The sequence below is a fragment of the Borostomias antarcticus genome, assembly GCF_949987555.1.
Source record: "Borostomias antarcticus genome assembly, contig: scaffold_156, whole genome shotgun sequence".
Lineage (NCBI taxonomy): Eukaryota > Metazoa > Chordata > Actinopteri > Stomiiformes > Stomiidae > Borostomias > Borostomias antarcticus.
In genome coordinates, this window is record NW_028176739.1 from 187,451 (window position 1) to 210,597 (window position 23,147).

A 23,147-nucleotide genomic window follows, 5' to 3' on the forward strand; every position below is an offset into this window, starting at 1 on the left:
AAGACAATCTGCATTTCCCTGCGAAGTGGACGAAACTGCTTCTGACTCATGCAATCTATACGTTGACCTTCAAACTGAATCAGGCCTTCTGAAGTTTGCAGCTTAAGCAATGCCATTCCTAATGTCGTTTTACCGGAACCTGATTCTCCAACAATACCAAGGGTTTCACCATGGTGAATATCCAGTGAGATGTTGGTCACGGCTTTAACATAACCAACCGGCTTCTTTAAAAAACCTTTTTTAATAGGAAACCAGACTTTTATGTTTTTACCCGACACTAATTCTGTCTGGCTTTCGTTAAGAGGCTCAGGTTCTCCGGTAGGTTCAGCATTGAGTAAATCAATAGTGTAAGGATGCTGAGGAGTGGTAAAGACCGTTTCTGTTTGCCCTTGTTCAACAATGCCTCCATCTTGCATAACACAGATGCGGTCAGAAACATGTCGAATCAAGTTCAGGTCGTGGCTGATGAACAGGATTGCCATCCCTAGCTTATTCTGAAGACCTGCCAGCAGGCTGATGATCTGTCGTTGAATAGTGACGTCCAGCGCAGTTGTTGGTTCATCGGCAATTAACAGTGTTGGTTCACAAGCAAGAGCCATGGCTATAATTGCCCGCTGTCGCTGTCCTCCTGATAGCTCGTGAGGATAGGCTTTCACACGATTTTCAGCATCTTTGATGCCAACAAGTTCCAGTAGCTCAAGGGCTTTCGCAGTCGCTTTGCTACTTTTCAGACCAAGATGAATACCAAGCACTTCGCATATCTGTTTTTCGATGGTATGCAGAGGGTTTAATGCAGTCATCGGTTCCTGAAAAATCATACTGATTTTATGACCCCTGATTTTCCGCATTTGTGACTTTGAATAGCCCAGCAGAGTTTCACCATTAAACTTAATACTGCCAGAGCATTTGGCATTCTCTGGTAGTAGCTGCAGAATACTCAGCGCCGTAATGGACTTACCTGAACCTGACTCACCAACCAGTCCTACGGTTTCCGCTGCATTTACAGAAAAAGTAACCCCTTTAACGGCATCAACACCACTGTCTCCCTGTTGGAAACGAATTTTTAAATCGTTAATTGCCAGTAACGGTTTGTTCATAACGTTTCTCTTACTTGGAACTCTCTAATCGAAATAATATTTTCTTGGGTCCAAAGCATCTCTGCATGCCTCACCAATAAAAACCAGTAAAGTCAGCATGATGGACATCACCAGAAATGCAGTGATACCAAGCCAAGGCGCCTGAAGATTGTTCTTACCTTGGGCAATCAGCTCTCCTAGTGATGGCGAACCAGCGGGTAAGCCAAACCCAAGAAAATCAAGTGATGTGAGCGTTGTGATCGCCCCCGTCAAAATAAATGGCATAAAGGTAACAATGGCTATCATGGCATTTGGTAATATATGCCGGTACATCAAACGGCCATTGGTCATACCAAGGGCTATTGCAGCTCGCACATACTCCAAGTTTCTACCTCTCAGGAACTCTGCACGAACCACGTCTACCAATGCCATCCACTGGAATAACAGCATGATGGCCAATAGCCACCAGAAGCTTGGCTCAACAAAGCTGGACAGAATGATTAGGAGGTAGAGGTTAGGCATGCCTGACCAGATTTCAATAAACCGCTGACCGAACAGATCAATTTTTCCACCATAAAAACCCTGAAGTGCCCCGACAGCGACACCAATAATGGTGCTGAACAATGTCAGGGCAAGACCAAACAGCACCGAGATTCGAAAGCCATAAATAACTCTGGCCAGAACATCACGTCCTTGGTCATCAGTACCAAACCAGTTCTCTAAAGTTGGGTTGCCAGGTGCAATTCGAGCGTAATTGATCGTGTCATAGCTGTATCTGATGGGTGTCCAGAGCATCCAGCCATTCGGCTCTATCAATTCTCTGGCAAAGTCTTGGCGGTAATCCATCTCTAGTTCAAACTCCCCGCCGAAGGTGGTTTCAGGGTAGGTGACAAAAGCTGGAAAGTATGGGCTACCATCAAACCAGAGCAGCAGTGGTTTATCATTGGCAACCACTTCTGCCAGCATAGTGATGACAAAGATGATAGTAAAAATCCATAGTGAAATATAGCCACGTCGATTCTGCTTAAAGTTTTGCCAACGGCGCTGGTTCAGCGGATTAAGAGTAAACTTGATCATTAAACGTCAGTCCCTGGCTTCGAAATCAATACGTGGATCAACTGCTACATAGGTCAGGTCGCCAACCAGTTTAATCAGCATACCCAATAGTGTAAAAATATAAAGGGAGCCAAAAACCACCGGGTAGTCACGATTTATTGCTGCTTCATACCCAAGAAGACCAAGACCATCCAGAGAAAAAATAATTTCAATAAGCATGGAGCTGGTAAACAGGATGCCAATCAAAGCTGCTGGAAAACCGGAAATGACCAGAAGCATGGCATTTCGAAAGATGTGACCGTACAGCACTCGTCGGTCGTCTAGGCCTTTTGCTCTGGCAGTTTGTACATACTGTTTATGGATCTCATCCAGAAAGGAGTTTTTAGTCAACATCGTCAGAGTGGCAAAGCCGCTGATGACCATACAGATAACAGGAAGAATCATATGCCAAGTATAATCTATAAGCTGGCCAAAAAAACTCAGCCCTTCAAAGTTATCTGACACCAGCCCCCGGAGAGGAAAGAAGTTCCAGTAACTGCCACCTGCAAAAAGTACGATTAAAAGAATTGCCAGTAGAAAGCTAGGAATTGCATAACCCATGGTTATAATGGTGCTGGACCAGATATCAAAGCGACTGCCATGCTTGATAGCCTTACTGATACCAAGTGGTATCGAGATCAGATAGATGATCAAAGTGCTCCATAAGCCAAGGGAGATAGATACCGGTAGCTTCTCTGTGATCAGATCAACGACTTTGGCATCTCTGAAAAAGGAGTCCCCAAAATCTAAGGTAAGATAATTTTTAATCATCTGCAGAAAGCGTTCATGAGCCGGCTTATCAAAGCCATAAAGTTTCTCAATATCTTTGATTAACTCATGATCAAGTCCCCTGCGCCCACGGTATTCTCCACTTTCATCCAAGCTAATTTGCTGTACTTCAGCATTACTGGAACCACCAATACGACTGATAGCATTGACTTCGAAACCTTCAAGCTTAGCGATCATTTGCTCTACCGGACCACCTGGTGCTGCCTGGATGATGGCAAAGTTAACAAGCATAATCCCGAGCAAAGTCGGGATCATCAGAGCAAACCGTCGCAATATATAACCGCTCATGTAGACCTCATGTTATGCATTGGTGATTCTACTGGACGTTCCTTATAGGCTGTCGCTCATTGATCTTTGGCGCTAAACAGTGGATTTAACCATTTTTGCTACGTTGATAAATCCAGAGCGGGATCAGGCCCAGCAATATCAGGCATTGACTAATGCCATGGGATGTTACCTTCCGGTGAACTTACAGCAGAGTCTGTAGCATCTTTCACCTTTACTGCATTCTTTCGTGCAGGCTCATTGTCGATCCACCAAGTATAAATATCAGTACTGTACAATAGGTCTGCCTCTGGTCTTAACAATTTGCTGGAGTGCGCAATCCGGTCGTAAGGGTAATACCATTGTGGTATCAAGTACTCTCCCCATAGTAGAACACGATCCAGCGCTTTAACGGCAGTGGTCAGTTCTTCCCGGCTACCGGCGTTAATAACATTATTGATCATGGCGTCAACAACTTGGCTTTGTATACCCATATAGTTTCTACTACCCTTGGTATCAGCCGCTTTGCTGCCCCAGAAACCGGTTTGCTCATTCCCAGGAGATGCAGACTGCCCGTAGCCCACCACGCTCATGTCATAATCAAAGTCACGGATACGGTTAATGTACTGGGATAGATCAACTGTACGAATATTAAGTTCTATGCCCATTTGTCCAAGATTTTTCTTAAAAGGCAGTGCGACACGTTCAAGAGAAGGTTGGGCTATCAGTAACTCAATCTTAAGTGGTTGGCCCTGATTATTAACCATCCTGTTCTTGTTCAGAGACCACCCTGCGCCTTTCAGAAGAGTCAGGGCTTTCTGCAACTGTGGACGGATATTTCCAGAGCCATCAGTTACTGGAAGTGTATAAGGCTCAGTAAACAGCTTTTTAGGCAATTTACCACGCCATGGTTGTAATAGCTTAAGCTCTTCGCCTTCAGGAATGCCAGAAGCTTCCATTCCGGAGTTACTGAAATAGCTTTGTGAGCGAATATAGCTATTATGAAAAAGGTTGCGATTTAACCACTCAAAATCCAGTGCATAACCAATAGCTCTGCGAACCAGAGGATCCTGAAAAGGGTAGCGTCTCAGGTTAAAAGCAAATCCCTGAATTGGCGCAGGGTTTCTGGTATGGATTGTTGTCAGAATAAGATCACCCCGGTGAACAGCGGGAACATCGTAGCCAGTGGCCCAATTTTTGGCAACATTCTCATATCGCAAATCGTACTCTCCCGCTTTCAGAGCTAGGAGTGCAACATGCTCATCCCGGTAGTAGTCATAACTGATCTCATCAAAGTTATAACGGCCCACATTCACTGGTAGATCTTGTGCCCAGTAATCCTTCACTCTGTGATAAGTAATGCTGCGACCACCCTCAACGCGCAGGACCTGATAAGGACCGCTACCAAGAGGCGCCTTAAGAGAGGCTGATGAGAAATCGTTTTCCTCCAGCTCCCAGTAATGTTTTGGTAAGACTGGAAGCTCTGAAAGGATAAAAGGCAATTCATGGTTATTGGAATGTTTGAAGTTAAAGCGAACCCGTCTGTCAGCAAGAGCTATTACGGATTCTACGTCGGAATAATAACTTCGATAGAATGGATGGCCATTTTGGGTAAGCAGTTCAAAAGTGTATTTTACATCATTGGCAGTAATAGCTTTTCCATCGTGAAAACGTGCACGTTGGTTTAGATTAAAGGTGATGCTGCTATTATCCACTGCCGTTTCTGCTGACTCTGCAATGAGCGGATACAGAGAAAATGGTTCATCCCTGCTCTGGGTCATAAGCGTATCGTAAACAAGACCTATACCAGTGACGATCGTTCCTTTATTAGTATATGGGTTGAGGCTGTCAAAAGTACCGTTGGCAGTCATTCGCACACTACCACCTTTTGGCGCTTCTGGATTGACATAGTCAAAGTGTTTAAAGGTTGTTCCAGGTTGCCCGTACTTTGCATCGCCATGAAGAACCAGCGCTGTTTGTGCGTCACTACTGGATAATATAGCTGATGTTGTTGCAGACGATCTGGCTGAAGAAAAAGTTGCAAAGGAGAGTGCAACCCACAAGGTCAGTGTTGCAGCTTTGATATAGCCATAGTTCATTACCATCATAAAAAACCGTTAGTGTTTTACAATCTCTAAAATAGTATTGCTTCTAAGTAATAGTTCTCATACATACTTAACCATGGATTGTTGTTAAGTGCCATTCATGCTTTTGTAATCATTGTTAGTTACTTATGCTAAGTATTTTTCAAAATTCTCGCCACCCAGTATGTAAACCATGTTCAAAGTGGTTAGCAACTTCAATGGTGCTTCAGGCTTGGTTGGTAGACCATCGCCCAATAAGGCAGGTACCATTGAGAAATCACTGCATTGTACCAGAGCACAATGCGATCAATAGCCATGGTATACATAATTAACTTATCTTTGGCCTCTACATTAGTGGCTCTATCAATCATGTTGTCCAATGCGTCCTTTTTAATCCAGCTCAGATTTTGCCATGTTTCACTGTCAGCATTGGCACCGTTACGGCAATTTTCCAGCTCCGTTCCTTGCGTAACACTTGGGTAGCAACTGTGAATAACCATATCAAAGTCGAACTTCCTAAGGCGGTTAATGTATTGGGACGTATCAACGGTATTGATAGTGGCAGATATACCAAATTCACGAAGGTTTCGAGCAAATGGGATCACAAATATTCCATAATCATGATCTGTCAGAAAAATTTCAAATTCCAGCGGTTTGTTATTTTTACCTGTATTCTACCACCACTATCAGGAATATACAGACTCGTAAAAAGCACCAAAAATGTTGATTATCGTTCATTCTCTTTGGGTGTAGTTCCCTTGCTACGACGCCACATGCATTAGGTCTCCATGATTACGAAGGCGAGAGCATTCCTTATGAAAGTTCCAATACGCCTGCCAATCTCCACTTGAATCCAGTAAACGTAGCTTCAACACATCATCTGCTCCTTGCAAACTCCACTTTTCCTCTGTTATATGCATACAATCATTAGTCAAATGGCGGCAAGCTCAACTCAATGACTCCACTGGCAATCGGATAGCCAACATCCAGCGCCTTGTCATAGCATAGCTTGGGACGTTTTTTTGAAACAATCTGCACACTTATCAATAGCCTCACGTTTTGTCAGACCACTCTTGCTCACACTTTGCTGGATGCCTAGGACCACCTTGTCATACTCTCCCCACAGTATCTTCAGGGACCGTTCTGCCACCCAGTTTGCCGTAGTCTCATCCCCCTTGTCGTGTAAGCAGTGACCTGATTTCCACAGATATTCAAGTACATGGATAAAGTCCATGATGATGCTCGCCTTCACTCCCGTCTTTGCCATAATCACGGTAATCAGTGTCCGCTGATGATGGTGCCCATCAATAACAATGACCTACTGGCGTTTCTTATCCGGATCCAGCCTGAGCGCTTCCTCAAAAGCTTCTTCTATCACGGCTTCCGCCTCTCTTTCCACACTGGCCCACACTCTCTTATTCCTAGCTGAAGGACATAATTTAACAACGTTGTCGCTCTTCCGATCCATATCCATGAACGATTCTGCCATTCGAAGATTTGGTTTTACCGTATAAACGGTGGCTACCTGTGCCATTCGTTTGCGATCTTTCTTCTCTCCAAGACTGAGCTTGGTTTGCAGCTTCTGCTGACTATTTTGCGTGTTCTTCCTAGTTGCTTTTCTCAACCATTCCTAGCGCATCACCAAGCCATTCCCGTCAAATCTAAGGATTTGCAGGTCTTCTGTTTGCTCAATCCCAACCTTGCGCTGTTCCTCAAAATCCTAAATATCTTGAGACGTATCCGCTACCAGTTGCATAGACTGTCGTTTACCAACCAGACCTTGGCAACTCTCACGATGTCATTTAATCGTTCGATCATAAGAGCGGTCCATCACATCACTTACAATTTTTGCCATATGCCATCAGAGTACTTATCAATATTGAGGTTTAACTGAGCATCCATAGGAAACACGCTGGATTGCTTCCGCTGGCTGTGACTGCGGCGCCTAACTACGACAGAACCAAACAAGCTGGTCAATTGTCTAGAGGTATTTGTTCTAACGTGATTCCTCTGCTCACCGTAGCTACTCATTACCGACGGTTACCGCGGCTCATCATTGGCCTGTTTAGCCAAGTACCCTTGGAAGAGAAAGCGCAACACTTCGTTGCCTTCAGTCTGGATATAGCTCTCCATGGTGCCATACTTTTGTTGGATAGTAGATTCAAGGTGCTGCATGATAGCCTCCAAATGATCACGAGCTAGTGAGAAGAATTAATAATCGCTGGTATTGGCGCAGGATGCGTTCACAATAGACTGTGTTATGTAGTTATTGGGTTGACGACGTCATATCACCATAAAACCGTCTCTTTTTCGTTACCGGATATATTGAAAACCATTATGTTTTAACGGCTGCATTGTCGTATCAAAAGAACCACACCGATTGTCTTTCTTTCAAGCAAACCACATGCTGCTCTTTATTATTGATCGTTAACTCATTCATTCCATGAAAACAGAATAATACCCATCTGCCGGTGTGGTTCTGCCAAGGCTTTTTCTTCTTATTGTGTGACGCCTCTTTTAATACGACAATGCAGCCGCTAAAACATAATGGTTTTCAATATATCCGGTAACGAAAAAGAGACGGTTTTATGGTGATATGACGTCGTCAACCCAATAACTACATAACACAGTCTATTGTGAACGCATCCTGCGCCAATACCAGCGATTATTAATTCTTCTCACTAGCTCGTGATTATTTGGAGGCTATCATGCAGCACCTTGAATCTACTATCCAACAAAAGTATGGCACCATGGAGAGCTATATCCAGACTGAAGGCAACGAAGTGTTGCGCTTTCTCTTCCAAGGGTACTTGGCTAAACAGGCCAATGATGAGCCGCGGTAACCGTCGGTAATGAGTAGCTACGGTGAGCAGAGGAATCACGTTAGAACAAATACCTCTAGACAATTGACCAGCTTGTTTGGTTCTGTCGTAGTTAGGCGCCGCAGTCACAGCCAGCGGAAGCAATCCAGCGTGTTTCCTATGGATGCTCAGTTAAACCTCAATATTGATAAGTACTCTGATGGCATATGGCAAAAATTGTAAGTGATGTGATGGACCGCTCTTATGATCGAACGATTAAATGACATCGTGAGAGTTGCCAAGGTCTGGTTGGTAAACGACAGTCTATGCAACTGGTAGTGGATACGGCTCAAGACTTTAAGGCTTTTGACAAACAGCCAAGGTGGGGATTGAACAAACAGAAGACCTGCAGATCCTAAGTTTTGACGGTAATGGCCTAGTGATGTGCTAGGAATGATTTAGGGAAACAACCAGAAAGAACGCTCAAAATAGTCAGCAGCAACTGCAATCCAAACTCAGTCTAGGAGAGAAGAAAGATCGCAAATAAATAGCGCAGGTAGCCACCGTTTATACGGTAACACACAATCCTCGAATGCCATAATTGGTCATGAATATGGATTGGAAGAACGACAACGTTGTTAAATTAACGAGAGTTCAATGGTACCAAACAGGTTAGCCAAAGCCACTTAGCTATCTTCCTAGTACCAAACCATAGATAACAAACTGGAGGCTACCGTGTCTATCGTCAGTGTATTCTGTGATGTGGATGATTTCTGCATAACATTGTTAATCACAATGGCATAGACCACTCATCTGCCATTCAAAAAATCCTCCAGCGATATCCAAGATATCGCTCAGTGAGATAATGACCATCATTATCTATGTCCACCATAGTGCCTTTCACAATTTCAAACACAATTACCAGCGACTGAACACACAACATGAATCAGACTGTTCCTAGAATCTGGTATCCTACAATCGCTTTGTGAACTCATGAAACAGGCTTTGATACCACTACTGTTTATCTAAAGTCTCAGTGCATGGGCAACCAACGGGCCTGTCATTCATTTAATCAACACTCATCATTCTCTGTGACAACCATGTGATCAACAGCCACAAGGTCTTCAGTGAAGAGGCTAAACAAGGGAAAACGTCTACAGGTGGTAAGTTTGGTTTTAAGTTACACCTTAGCATTAACCATCTTGGAGAAATTCTATCATTTTATCTGACAACGGCTAACACCGATGACAGTAAACCAGTACCAAATCTCATCAAAGAGTTAACTGGTTGAGTTTATGGAGATCAGAGCTGTTTCTATGAGCAGCTGATAGCTTGGTTGCGGTAGAAAGGCCTGAACTTGGTAACTAAAATCAGGAAAAATATGAAACCAAAAGAGCTGAAGGCCTTTGATAAAGTGATGTTAAGTAAACTGGCAGTAATAGCAAGCTTAAATGATCAGTTGAAGAATATTCTGCAGATCAAACATACTCAACACCGTTCACCATTTAACTTTACTGTAAACCTGATGACAGAATTGATTGCCTATACACGGCGGCAGCCCATAAAAACACATATTGATGTTTCGGTACGAACAGAAGGTATACCAATGGCTTTCTGAGCGTCGAACTCACGTTAAATTACGTCCTTCAGCCAGGAATAAGAGAGTGGGGCAAGTGTAGAAATAGAGGCGTAAGCCGTGATAGAAGAAGCTTTCGAGGAAGAGCTCAGGTGAGATCAGGAGCAGAAACCGCAGTTAGCCATTATTATTGATGGGCTCCATCATAAGCGGAAACTAGTTACCTAGATTATGAAAAAGAATGGAGTTAAGACAACCATAATCATGGACTTTAGCCATGTACTTGAATACCTGTGGTAAGCCTGTAACTACTTACACGACCAGTGTTGTGGGGCTATTGAAAGCTGGGAGGCAGAACTGTCCCTAAAGACACTCCGGGGAAAGTCTAACAAGGTGGCACTGGGGATCAGGCAAAATGCGAGAAAGAGAGGTCTGACAAAACGGGATACCATTGACAAGTGTGCAGACTATCTTCAAAAAAACCGTCCCAAGCTTTGCTATGACAAGGCGCCAAATGCTGGCTATCAGATTGCCAGTGGAGTCATTGAGGAAGCTTGCCGCCATTTGATCAATAACCGTATAGATCTAACCATGGCAAAGTAGTTTGCAAGGGGCAGAGGCTGTGTTGAAACTACGCTCACTGGATTCAAGTGGAGATTGGCAGGAGTATTGTAACTCCCATAAGGAATGACCTCGCCTTCATAAGCATGGAGAACTGATGAATGGGACGCCATAGCAAGGGAACCACACCAGAGTGAATTCAAGGTACTGAATGATAGCGTCAAAATAATCACGAGTTGGTGAGAAGAATGAATAATCGATAATATTGCCGTAGGATGCGTTCACAAGAGACGGTGTCATGGCATTAGTGGTTTGACGAAGTCATATCACCATAAAACCGTATCTTTTTCGTTACTGGATATATCGAAAACCCTGATGTTTTAGCGTCTGCATTGTCGTATCAAAAGAGCCACACCATTATTGATTTCCTGAAAAAAGCTTTTGATAAGACAAATCGGCTGGGTGATACCATGCAGAATATTGATGGGGCATCAGTTATGTAGGTTATTCGCGGCGTACAGTGTATTTTCCAGTAGTGTTGCTACCGTCATGGGTCCAACACCACCTGGTACAGGGGTGATCCATGAAGCGCGTTCTCTGGCTGTTTCAAACTCAATATCGCCAACCAAACGGCCGTCTTCCATCCGATTAATACCAATATCAATAACGACAGCGCCAAGTTTGATCCATTCTCCTTTGATAAGGCCTGGTTTGCCTGCTCCAACGACCAGAATATCCGCTCTGGCCACTTCGGCTGCAAGGTTTTCAGTGAATCGGTGAGTTGTTGTTGTGGTACAGCCAGCAAGTAATAGTTCCATTGTCATCGGGCGACCCACAATATTGGAAGCTCCAACAATCACTGCATTTTTCCCGCGGATCTGTTCTCCAGTGCTTTCCAGAAGCGTCATCACGCCTTTTGGTGTGCATGGGCGGAGCAGTGGGATGCGTTGAACCAGTCTGCCAATGTTATAAGGGTGGAACCCGTCTACATCTTTATCTGGTCTAATACGCTCTATGACCCGTCCACTATTAATATGTTCAGGTAAAGGCAGTTGAACCAGTATGCCATCAATTTCCGGATCTTCATTCAGGTTGTCGATTAGCTCAAGCAGATGCTGCTCACTGGTTGTGGCTGGCAGATCATGTGATATGGATTTGAAAACAACCCGTTCGCAGTCTTTTCGCTTTTTCCCGACATAGACCAGCGATGCAGGGTTATCACCAATCAAAATAACTGCCAGTCCGGGCATGCGGAGACCATGTGAAATTCTTTTTTTAACCTGTACGGCGATGGAGTCGGTCAGTTGCAGGGCAATGGCTTTGCCATCAATAATTCTTGCTGTCATATGTCCTGAAGCCTGTTGCTGACCATATTGGATGACTTGTGAATATCAGTGATGGCCGATAGTCTAACAGTGCTGAGTCCAAGTTGACATAAGATTGCTGACTCGGTTTCAGCCTGTAATGTTTCTAATTAACGTGAGTTCTATGGTAAGAGACAGTTGAGCCACAGCCACTTGCGATCTGTCGCATATCAAACCAGAGATAACGAACTGGAGGCTCCCGTGTCTATTGTCAATGTATTTTGTATGTGGATGGTTTCTGCATAACCTTGGAATAGCAATGGCATAGACAACTCATCTGTCATGCAAAAAAGCCTACAGTGATATCCAAACTATCGTTCAGTAAAATACTGACCATCATCATCTATTTCCATCAGAGTGCCTTTCGCAATTTCAAGCACTATTACCAGCTGCTGATCACACAACCTAAATCAGACTATTTCCCGAACCTAGTATCCTGCAATCGCTTTGTACAACTCATGCAACAGACTTTGACACCACTGACGGTTTATCTAAAGCCTCAGTGCATGGGACAACCAACGGGCCTGTCATTCATTGAATCGACGCCTATCATTGTCTGTGACAACCATAGAATCAACAGCACAAGGTCTTCAGTGAAGAGGCTAACGGTGGAAAACGTCTATAGGTCGTAAGTTTGATTTTCAGTTGCACCTTATCATGAATAATCTTGAAGCAATTCTATCATCCTGCCTGACAACGGCTACCACTGATGAGCGTAAACCAGTACCAAATCTCATAGAAGAGTTCACGGGTTGGATCTATGGAAATAATGGCTATGTCTATGAGAAATTGGTAGCCTAGTTGCATGAGAAAGGCCTGAACCTGATAACAAAGTCAGGAAACATATGAAGCTAAAAGAGCTGAAGGCCTTTGATAAAGTTATGTTGCGGAAACAGGCAATAATAGAAATGGTGCAGCTCTTTTGATACGACAATGCAGCCGCTAAAACATCATGGTTGTCGATATATCCGGTAACGAAAAAGAAACGGTTTATAGTGATATAACGTCGTCAAACCAATAACTGCATAACACCGTCTCGTGTGAACGCATCCTACGCAAATATTCTCAACTATTCATTCTTCTCTCTAGCTCGTGATCATTGTACGCTATCATTCAGCACCTTGAATCCACTATCCAACAAGAGCATGACACCATAGATAGCTATATCCCGACTGAAGGCAACGAAGTGTTACGCCTTCTCCTCCATGGGTATCTGTATAAACAGGCCAATAATAAGCCGCAGCAATCGTGATAACTGGTAGCGACGGTGAGCAGAGACATTACGTCAGAAAAAACACCTCCAGACAACTTACCAGCTTGTTTGATTCTGTCATAGTCAGGCGTCACAGTTACAGCCAGTGCAAGCATCCAGCGTGTTTCCACTGAATGCTCAGTTAAACCTCAATACTGACCAGTACTATAATTGCATGAGGCAAAAATTGTCATCGATGTGATGGATCGCTCTTATGATCGAACGAGTAAACAACATCGTGAGAGTTGCCCAGTATGGTTGGAAAACGTTGAGCAAACAGAAGACCTGCAGATACTCTGTTTCGACGGTAATGACCTATTGATGCACTAGGAAGGGTTTAGGGCAGCAACCAAGAAGAACGCGCAAAAGAGTCATCATAAGCTGCAAACAAAGCTCAGTCCTGTAAAGAAGAAAGATAGCAAACGAATGGCACAGGTGGCCACCGTTTATACGGTAAGACCAAATCTCCGAACGGCATAATCAGTCATGGATATGGATCGGAAGAGCTACAACGTTGTTAAATTACATCCTCCAGATAGGAATAAGAGAGTGTTGGTCAGTGTAGAAAGAGAGGCGTAAGCCATAATAGAAGAAGCTTTCGAGGAAGCGCTCAGGTGAGATCCGGAGCAGAAACGACAGTGGGTCATTATTATTGATGGGCACCATCATCAGCGAACACTAATTACCGGGATTATGAAAAATAATGGAGTAAAGGTAACCATCATCATGGACTTTATACATGTACTTAAATATTTGTGGAAAGCCAGTCACTGCTTACACGACAAGTGGTATGAGGCTATTAAAAACTGGGTGACAGAATGATCCCTGAAGATACTCAATGGAGAGTCTTACAAGGTGGCCATGGGCATCAGGCAAAGTGCTAGCAAAATAGGTCTGACAAAACGGTAGGTCATTGATAAGTATGCAGACTTATTCAAAAAAACCGTCCAAAGCTTTGCTATGACAAGGCACTGGATGCTGGCTATCAGATTGCCAGTGGCGTGATTGAGGGAGCTTGCCGCTAGTTGATAAATGACCGTTGGATCTAACCTTGGCAAAGTGGAGTTTGCAAGGGGCAGAGGCTGTGTTGAAGCTACTCTCACTGGATTCAAGTGGAGATTGGCAGGAGTATTGGTACTACCGTAAGTAATGTTCTCGCCTTTGTAATCAGGGAAAACTCATTAATGGAGCGTCGTAGCAAGGGAACCACACCCTATGTAGTTGTTGGTTTGACGACATTATATCACCATAAAACCGTCTCTTTTTCGTTACCGGATATATCGAAAACCCTGATATTTTCGCGGCTGCATCGTCATGTCAAAAGAACCACACCAAAAGGCATTTCGCTGCCAAGATGATGCTTTTAAGACATTTTCTCTCTGGCGAAAGCAATGTTAATACTGTCAAAGCCCAGAGCCAGAGGTTATCAACAACCGCTAATCGACGGATAGTGAGCCTGACCATATGGAATACCATGTACAAGCAGCCTGCTTCGTAGCTTGCGAGAAGTACGAGGATGCACTGGCTTCACATGGTTGCTTTATTCTGAGCACGAATGACCTGAATCAGGACGATCTGAATGCAGATGGATTGTTGTCTACCTATTAAGTCGTAGCAACATGTTGAAAGATGATTTCGATTTCTGAAGAACCAAGATTTCCCAGTCTTGTCACTTTGCTTTTAAAAGCCTGAACGCATTGAAGCGCTGCTAATGGTAGTGCACTCTATCTGATGGTCTATGCTGCTTTACATCACAGAATAAGACACGACCTGCAAAGACAAAGCCGATTCTTTCTAAATCAGAAGAGAAAGCCATGCCAGAACCACGCCGCCAGATGAGCATTATTATGCTTCCAAGGAATTTATAAGTTACCGATTAATAATCAAAAGCGACATGTGGTTGGCTTGAAGGAAAGGCAATGTCCGATCGTCCAAATTTCAGGTGTTTTTTACGAGTAGATATATTGCTGATAGGGGTGGTGAAAGAGAACTTCACGCTTTTTTGTCAAAACATGAAGTTTAGCTACCGTCGCCACGGTAAAACATATGTGCGTCACCACGCCATAGCCGTTGGTTTGTCAGATGTTGATTATGCTTAAATCTGCCGGCTATCGACATGTAAGTTGGTCGGTATTCTCTGTTTTACAGAGTTTGGTCGCATGATCGTATTGGCTGAAGCCATTGAAAATCAGGGAATGTTCGACTTTTCTGGATAGTAAAAAAAGTCGAACATCTGTAAATAACATGCGTTCGACGAGATAATCCCGTGCGCTACATAGGCTTCAGCCTTTTTGTACAGATTGGTGTTACAGAAAAATAGTGATTTGAGTACTTTATTATTGCCTGACACAGGCCCCATTGGGCACTTTTAAAAAAACACCTCAATGCCTAAGGCCATTAAAACTCAATGGCCGTATCCAAAATTAAAGCGTAGAACTACCATCAAATATTGAAATTACATATATTTCCTATACAATCAACCATGAAGACTTGAATATAGAAATTAAAAAGCACCAGTCTATTGTCATAGTTTTTAGAGGTGATAAAAACTACTATCAACCACTGCCTCAAAAAAATGAAACAAGAACTTGGAGGATAACAAATAGCCAGCCAGACCCTATAAATATCCGGCTTTGTTCTAACTACCAGATCCCCTATACTAGCTGGCAACAAAATATAATCACCGGCCTGTGGTGAGACAGACTCCATACCATCGCCAAACTCCAAAACAGTGTAGCCGCTTAGTAGCATAGCCCACGCATCACAACGCTGGTCATACCTCAGGCATTGCACATAATAATCTTGGCACAATGGTTCGCTTTGTAGTAAACCTCTCTGCTCAAGACCTCCATTATGCCTAACTCACAGACACCAGAACTGGTCAGCCGCTGTATAGTGCAGCTACACGTACGTATACTTTGCATCATGCCTTCAGGGAAGTGATACCATTGCCCATATATCCACTGGCAATTCATAGCAGGACATTCTATCTGGCTTAGTTCTCAGTACTTAAGAGCTCTTTGATTTACGCTTTTCTTTGGCAAACTTAGCATACTTTCCAACTCTGCGCTTACGGTACGCCTGCCTCTGGTCAGCTTTCTTTGTCTCTACATAAGGGTTATCTCCGGAGCGAAACTCAATTCTGATAGGAGTCCCCATAATCTTCAGAACTTTGCGAAATGTATTTTCAAGGTAACGCCGGTAAGCATCGGGAACTCGCGCAGTCTGATTACCATGAATAATTATGGTTGGCGGGTTCATCGCACCAGCATGGCAATAGCGCAGCTTAATCCGGCGATTATTGACCATCGGAGGTTGGTGCTCTTTAACCGCATCTTGCATAATTCTTATCAGCCGATTAGTCGATAATTTACTAGTTGCTGCTTCATAGGCCTCTTCAATAGAGTCGTAGAGGTTATCAACACCAGTACCGTGTTTCGCCGAAATCATGTGAATTCGAGCGTAATTGATAAAACCAAGGCGCCGCTTCAACTCTTCCTTGACTTTCGTTTTATGCTCTTCATCCATGCCATCCCATTTGTTCAATGCAATGACGACGGCACGACCTGCGTCCAGTACAAAGCCAAGCAAATGCAGATCCTGCTCAACAATACCTTCACGGGCATCCAGAACCAGAACCACAACATTTGCATCTTCAATGGCCTGTAACGTTTTGATCACCGAAAACTTCTCGATGGATTCATATACTTTGCCACGTCGGCGCACACCTGCAGTATCAATCAGCGTATAGTCCTGATCAAAGCGCTCGTATGGAATATAAACACTGTCACGGGTCGTTCCCGCCTGATCATAAACAACGACGCGATCTTCACCCAGCATCAGATTGACCAAAGTAGATTTACCTACGTTCGGTCTACCAACAATACCAATTTTTATTCCACTGGGCTTAATAGACGCTTCATCTGACTCTTCTTCAAACTTACTATCGCTACACTCCCTCAACACGTCATTAATCATGTTACTGACACCACGACCGTGAACCGCTGCGATATGATAGGCTCCTCCAATACCCAGAGAAGCAAAATCAGTTTCAGCCTGATCGGCATCGACCCGATCAACCTTATTCAGCACTAAGCGGTATTTTTTCCCCTGTTTACGAAGATACAATGCGATCATTTCATCGGCGGCCGTCAAACCAGACTTGGCATCCACCAAAAATAACACCACATCCGCCTCATTAATGGCCAACAGAGATTGCTCAGCCATAACAAAATCAATCCCCTCTTCATCACCAGAAATACCACCAGTATCAATGACAATGTATGGGTGCGACCCAACCTTGCCATCGCCGTATTTCCGGTCACGGGTTAACCCCAGCACATTCGCAACTAAAGCATCGCGGGAACGGGTCAATTGGTTAAACAACGTGGACTTGCCAACATTTGGTCTGCCCACAAGGGCAATAACAGGTACCATAAGATTTACCACAAGTACAAAAATATGCAGTCTATCCGCCGGTTACTGCATAAAAGATCAGTAAAACATAAGTTGCAAACGGGCTGAATACGACCAAGTATTAAGCTAGGCAACTTTTTCCACCAACTTTTTACACCAAGAATGGTGAACAGTCAGTCGCTGTTTACTCAGAAGACTTTTCTTTCAAGGCTACCAACTCACCATCCGCTGTTAGCACAAGAATCAGCTCTCCATCAACTAGAGGCTGTGCTTTAATAGCTGAAGAGTCAGCTTGAAAACGGCCAGCCTGACTACCATCAACCTGAGACAGCAAGTGGACATAGCCCTCACCATCACCAACTACCACGTAGCTACTGAATGCCGCTGGTGCTGACAACTGGCGAAATTCAAAATCTTCTTGGCGCCAGTTAGATGCACCGGTTCTCTGATCAATAGAGCTGACATAGCTGTCTTCACTGCTCAGGTAAATAGAACCGAAACCTTCTGTCATGGATTCATAACTGGACAGTTCTTTTGTCCAGCGAACTAAGCCGGTATAAAGATCCAGACAAACGACATTACCCTGAAAACTAACAAAGAAAATGGTATCACCAATAATCAGTGGAGCTCCTTTGATATCAACCATACGCTCAAGTTCTGTACTACCTTTTGGTGCTGCAACACGTGAGCTCCAGATAGGTGCGCCATTTTGCAGACGGAAAGCCTTTGCCTCACCACTGGCAAAACCGGCAAATACGGCCTCACGGAACATCAACGGTGAAGCTGAACCTCTCAAGGTCAGAGAAGGCTGCAGTACTTCTTGGCGCCAAAGATACTTACCAGACTCGGCATTAAGTACTGTCAGACGATCATCAATGCTCTGAACCGCAACATAAAAACCATCCGTTACAGGAGCACTAAGAATCTCACTGCTTACCTTGGCTCGCCACAGCTCATCACCGGTTTCCTGACTGAGAGCGATGACATCACCATCCAGTGTCCCCAAAAGCACCATACCAGCATTGGCACTGACACCACCACCAATCTTGGTATTATAAAGTTTTCGTTTCCAGATCTCATCACCGGTATCACTCTCCAAGGCAAAAACCATACCTTCTGAGCCAGAAACAAAGACTTTATCGTTATCCGTCGCAGGCTTCAGGCTTTCAAAACGATTGCCCACGCCTTTACCAACACATCTGGACCACACCTTCACCAGCTTTATCTTTTCTTCAGCAATCGTCTTAAGAGGCGTAAGAGTTCTTACCTCCTCTTCATCCGATGAAAAAAGACTGCATGCAGAGAGCCACAGCATCAGCAAAAGAATTAAAAAGCCCCTGAATAGCCTCTCCATTATGTTACCCATCCTGAGGTGCCATTACTGCCAGATCGTCCAACTTGAGCTGCAGCAATGGACGGTTCAGACCGTTATCCTGTGCTGCATCTACTGCTTTCTGGTATGCCACTTCTGCCTGTTTGCGATCACCCAAAGCAAGATATGCATCCCCTTTTGCTGACTCCACTGTCGCCTCATAAGACTTGCCAGCATTCAGTTTTGTCAGAATACCAAGCGCCTTATGACCATTATTTGGAGACTCGCTCAATAACACCCGCACCAAGCGTACGCTGGCCATCGTATGGATTTCCGGCCCTGACTTCTGCGCCAGAACCCACTTGAGAGAACCTTGGGCAGCACCCAATTGATTATCATGTACCTGCTGTTGAGCAAGAAAGAGCGTTGCAAATACAGCATATTGGGTATCAGCATAATCGCTTTGAAGCGATGAGACGACATGCCTCATTGTCGCTTTCTGTTCTTCAGAAAGAGAAGCTGAAAACTGACTTTTCTGCTCCATAGATAGAGTGTCCAATAAATTATGATAAAGAGAAGAGGCCTCAGATATTTCTTGTTGCTGCATCTTTTGCCAGTATTTGTACCCGAAAACGGCTGCCAAAGTGACGACAACACCAAGCACAATCGGTTGACCATAGTCTTTCCATAGATTTTTAATCAGTTCCACCTGCTCTTCATCAGATTGATAACTCACCCTCTACTCCTGACTTATTTCCTAAAAACCGTCAACATGGCGCTTATTCCATAAACAAGCTTCTTCCTGAAAAACGGCATTCTATAATATTTTCTGCAAATATCCGGTAACTTCGGCAATTAGCAACTGCTGCTGGTCATCACCTGTTCTAAGAGACTTGACAGTCACTACACCTGCTTTAAGCTCATCTTCGCCAAGAATAAGAGCGTAGGCAGCACCACTGCGATCTGCACGCTTCATTTGTGCTTTAAAGCCACCACCTCCGCAATTTACCAGAATCTTAAGTTCTGGTAAGTCGTCACGTAAACGTTCGACAACCGGCAGAACTCTACTTCCACCACAGTCACCGACAGCAATTACAGCGACATCTACACGGTTTGAAACACTTTCCGGCAACAGCTGAAGTGTTTCCAGCATCAACACCAGACGCTCAATGCCCATGGCGAAGCCTACAGCCGGGGTGGGCTTACCACCCAGCATTTCAACTAAAGCATCGTAACGGCCACCAGCACATACAGTCCCTTGAGCACCCAGACTTCCTGTGACCCATTCAAAGACCGTTCTTCCGTAGTAATCAAGACCTCTGACCAGCCTTGTGTTCACCAAGTAAGCAATGCCGGCTTCATCCAGAATCTGTTTTAGTTCGTTAAAATGGATTTTGGACTCTTCATCCAAGTAATCAAACAGCTCAGTGGCATCAGCAATAATTTTCTGGGTATTATGATCCTTACTATCAAGAATTCTCATAGGATTGATGGTTAGGCGACGACGACTGTCATCATCAAGTTCTGATTCGTAATCCTTAAGATAAGTCACTATGGCTTCACGATAACGGATACGCGCTTCAAGCGTCCCAAGAGAGTTTAACTCTAGCGTCACATGCTCTGACAGACCAAGCTTCTGCCATAATCGCGCAGTCATCATGATCATTTCTGCATCAATATCAGGCCCAGTCATACCATAGGCTTCTACACTGATCTGATGAAACTGGCGATAGCGACCTTTTTGAGGCCGCTCATAGCGAAACATTGGACCAGAGGTCCACAGGCGCTGAATCTGATTGTAAAACAAGCCATGCTGAATACCGGCACGAACAACACCAGCAGTTGCCTCCGGGCGAAGCGCAAGGTTATCACCTTTACGATCTTCAAAGGTGTACATTTCTTTCTCTACGATGTCAGTACCAGAGCCAATGCCACGGCTAAACAGTGCAGAACTTTCAACAACAGGAACCAAGATCTCTTGATAACCATAAGTTGTCAAAACTGCACGCACCTGCTGCTCAAGATACTGCCAAGCAGGCGTATGCTCAGGAAGAATATCATTCATCCCACGTACGGCTTGAAGCTGTTTACCCAAGTTCACATGCCCTCTACCTAAAAAACATCACCCAACTCTACTGAAACAGGGGATATGGCTTGAAAATGGGCAACTATAACCGGTAACGCCATTCCGTGACAATCCCACAGTCATCTCATAAACACAGTGCCCATGGCGTTGGGAGAGTCAAATTCACAGAAAGGGTAAAATGAAGAGAGCTTACTCACCCCTTACCATTGGCAGTCAACAGGACACTGGCGACCCTAGTCCTAGAGTTTGGTCTTGGAATAGTCTTGTCATCAAAAATAATGTTCTCTACACCTAGCGTATTACCAAACCTCACATTGACAGGAGGGAAAACGTCCAGATTAATAGAAGTCCCAGCTTTCTGCACAGCTGAAACCAGAATTTCTCCGGTAGCATCTTTAATCTCTACCCAACAATTTCCAGAGAAATCAATGACTAGTTCTTTGCCAAGTTTAGCCGTTGGCTTCACAGCATCATATTCCGCTGTAGAATCAACGATTCCTGCAGCTTCCACATTGATTGTTGGAAACGCCGGCTCTTTTGCAACCTGCTCTGAATCTAGAGAAGGTTCAAAGACAATGGCTGGTGCCCCAACCATAGTTTTTCCCACTTCTGTTGGCATAACTTGGACATTGCCAATAATAATTCCAAGAGGTTGAGAAGCTGACTCAGCAAGCTCTTCAACAATCACCACCTCTACAGCAGGCTCAGCATCCAGCCAATGATTCCAAAGGTAGTAGCTTAAACCGCCCAGAGAAACGACTAACAATAAAGCAAGTGCATGAGCTGGAGAAGGTGTAGAATGTGCCCGCAGCGGCTTCACTTTACGAGATCCCTGCAAGCGTGTGGTATCAAAGCCATCATGACCAATATAACGGTCAAAATCTTTAACCAGCTCTTCTCCGTTTAGACCAACCAGTCTGGCGTAGTTGCGTATATAACCACGAACAAAAGCGGCCTGAGGCAACGCATTAAAAACACTTTCCTCAATAGCCCGTACATAGCTTTCGGTAATTTTCAGCCTTTCAGCAACTTCAGCTATCGCAAGCCCCTGACTATTTCGAGCCTCGACAAGCACGGAACCGGGAGAAACGGGCTTAATAGATTCTTCCAGTTGAGTATCTTGATCACTCATACCCCAATTGACTCCGATATTGCTTCAGCTCCATAGAGCCTGGATAAAGTCTTTCTAACCGCGATGCATAGCTGGCGGCTTTGCCATGAGCACCATTAGCGGTTGCCAACTCAATACCTAACAACAAGCTCCGCGCACTATGTTCTGCTGCTTCGTCAAAGGCCTGATAATGCTGCCACCCCTTGTAAATATCACCCCCACCTTGATAGATAGCAGCAAGCTCAAGATTCGCTCTTGATAGATTACTGTTAAGACGTAAGGCACGGGTGAAATGCTCGGCAGCCAGTGAGGATTTGCCCAGCCGTAAGGCCACTATACCCATATTTTCAAAGGTACGACTGCGCTGGTAATAAGAAACATCTCTAGAGGCCAACTCAAACTGGATATAAGCCTCTTTGAACCGGTTTCTTGAGAACATAAAAGCGCCAAAATTATTTCGGATGTCAGAAGCTTCAGGGTCGATGGCAAGCGCCCTATTAAATGACTGCTCAGCAAGGCTATCTTCACCCTGTCGCTGATAAGCCATACCCAGCATACCATGCACGCTGGCAGAATTCGGCTCAATTTCCAGCGCTCGCTCAAGTGGCCTGACTGCTTTTTCTGTATACCCCTGCTGGAGATAACCACGGGAAAGGTTTATATAATCAACCACTGCCCTATTTTCATTTGCAGGACGACTGTCAGTGGCCACACAGCCGGTCAGCACCAGTGATACAGAAAACAGTAATACAATAGGCTTCATTCTGACCACCATGCTCATTCCCACATAAACGGACTTCAAATAAATTCAGATATTTGTCTGGCCTAAGACTGAGTTATGATAAATTATCATAACTATTTATCGCAACAAAACGCCAACATACCCTATACCTGCCTAGCTGCTATGTAGCGTTCACTGCGACGAGTTTTATCTATCACATTACCAACCAGCTGACCACAGGCTGCATCAATATCATCACCTCTTGTCTTTCTCACGGTGACATTAAAACCAGCCAGCTGCAAACTTTCCTGAAAACTCCTCACTGCATTATTGCTAGGCCTTTCATATCCCGCATGAGGAAATAGATTGAAAGGAATCAGGTTCAATTTACATGGCATATATTTCAGCAAAGCAATCAGCTGCTGCGCATGTTCAGGCTGATCATTGACACCAGCAAGCAGTGTGTATTCGAACGTAACGACCCGCTTCCTATCCGTCAAACTGTTCATGTAATGGTGAATAGCATCCAGTAATTGATCCAACGGATACTTGCGATTGATCGGAACCAGCTGATTTCGAAGCTCATTGTTTGGCGCATGCAGGGATACAGCCAGTGAGACATCAGATACCTCACTTAAT